Genomic DNA, 1725 nt, shown 5'->3' with positions numbered 1-1725 from the left:
TTTTTTTTTTTTTTTTTTTTTTTTTGAGATGGAGTCTCGCTCTGTCACCCAGGGCAGAGTAGTGGCGTGATCTTGGCTCACTGCTTCCTGGGTTCAAGCGATTCTCCTGCCTCAGCCTCCCAAGTAGCTGGGACTACAGGCGCACACCGCCACGCCCGGCTAATTTTTTGTATTTTAGTAGAGACCGGGTTTCAATGTGTTGCCCAGGCTAGTTGTGAACTCCTGAGCTCAGGCAATCCACCTACCTCGGCCTCCGGAAGTGCTGGGATTATAGGTATGAGCCACTGTATCCAGTGGAGATTTGCTAATTTTATACTTAAATGAATCTCAGGCCAGGTGTAGTGGCTGACGCCTGTAATCCCAACATTTGGCAAGGGAATTGCTTGGGTCCAGGAGTTCAACACTAGCCTGGGCAATATATTGAGACCTCGTCTCTACAAATTTTTTTTTTTTGTATTGCAAATCGAGCAGCCTCCCAAGCCAAAGTAGGCTCTGAGGCTCAAAAACAAACAAACAAACAAAAAAACCAAAAAACACTTTTTTTTTTTTTTAAACATGGTCTGGCTCTATTGCCCCCCAGGCTGGAGTGCAGTGTCACAATCTCGGCTCACTGCAACCTCTACCCGCTAGGCTCAAGCCAGTCTCCCTCAGCCTCCCAAGTGGCTGAGACTACAGACACATAACACCACACCCGGCTAATTTTTTGTAATTTTTGTAGGGACTGGGCTTTGCCATGTTGCCCAGGCTGGTCTCGAACTCATGAGTTCCAGCGATCCACCCGCCTCAGCTTCCCAAAGTGCTAGGGTTACAGGTGTGAGCCACTGTGCCTGGCCAGAATTTTTTAAAATTAGCTGGGTATGATGTGCCTGTAGTCCCAGCTACTGGGGAAGCCTAGGGTGGGAGGATCACTTCAGCCCAGGAGGTTCAGGTTCAGGTTTCAGGGATCTGTGACTGTGCCACTGCCCTCCAGCCCGGGTAACAGAGTGTGACCCTGTCTCAAAAAAAAAAAAAAAAAAAAAAAGAATTGTATACATGATACATGTAGAATTTGCAGGGAAAGGATAAATTCTTTATTCAGTAGCCCTGAATGTATACTAGGAAGAAAAGGCCGGGCACGTTGGCTCATGCCTGTAATCCTAGCACTTTGGGAGGCCGAAGAGGATGGATTGCCTGAGCTCGGGAGTTCGAGACCAGCCTGGGCAACACGGTGAAACCTTGTCTCTACTAAAATACACAAAAAAATTAGCCAGGTGCGGCCGGGCATGGTGGCTCATGCCTGTGATCCCAGCACTTTGGGAGGCCGAGTCAGGTGGATCACAAGGTCAGGAGATGGAGAACATCCTGGCTAACATGGTGAAAGCCTGTCTCTACTAAAAATACAAAAATTAGCCAGGCGTGGTAGCGGGCACCTATAGTCCCAGCTACTCGGGAGGCTGAGGCAGGAGAATGGCATGAACCCGGGAGGCAGAGCTTGCAGTGAGCCAAGATCGCACCACTGCACTCCAGTCTGGGCAAGAGAGAGAATCTGTCTCAAAAAAAAAAAGAAAAAAAGAAGAACAAGCTGGGCATGGTGGTCCGTGCCTGTAGTCCCAGCTGCCAGGGAGACTGAGGTGGCAGGGTGACTGGAGCCCAGGAGTTACAGGCTGCAGTGAGCTGTGATGGCACCACTGCACTACAGCCTTGGCAATAGAGCAAGACCCGGTCTCTATTTTTTTTTTTTTTTTT

The sequence above is a fragment of the Mandrillus leucophaeus genome, unplaced genomic scaffold (assembly GCF_000951045.1).
Source record: "Mandrillus leucophaeus isolate KB7577 unplaced genomic scaffold, Mleu.le_1.0 Scaffold112, whole genome shotgun sequence".
Taxonomy (NCBI): domain Eukaryota; kingdom Metazoa; phylum Chordata; class Mammalia; order Primates; family Cercopithecidae; genus Mandrillus; species Mandrillus leucophaeus.
This window is presented reverse-complemented; position numbering follows the sequence as displayed.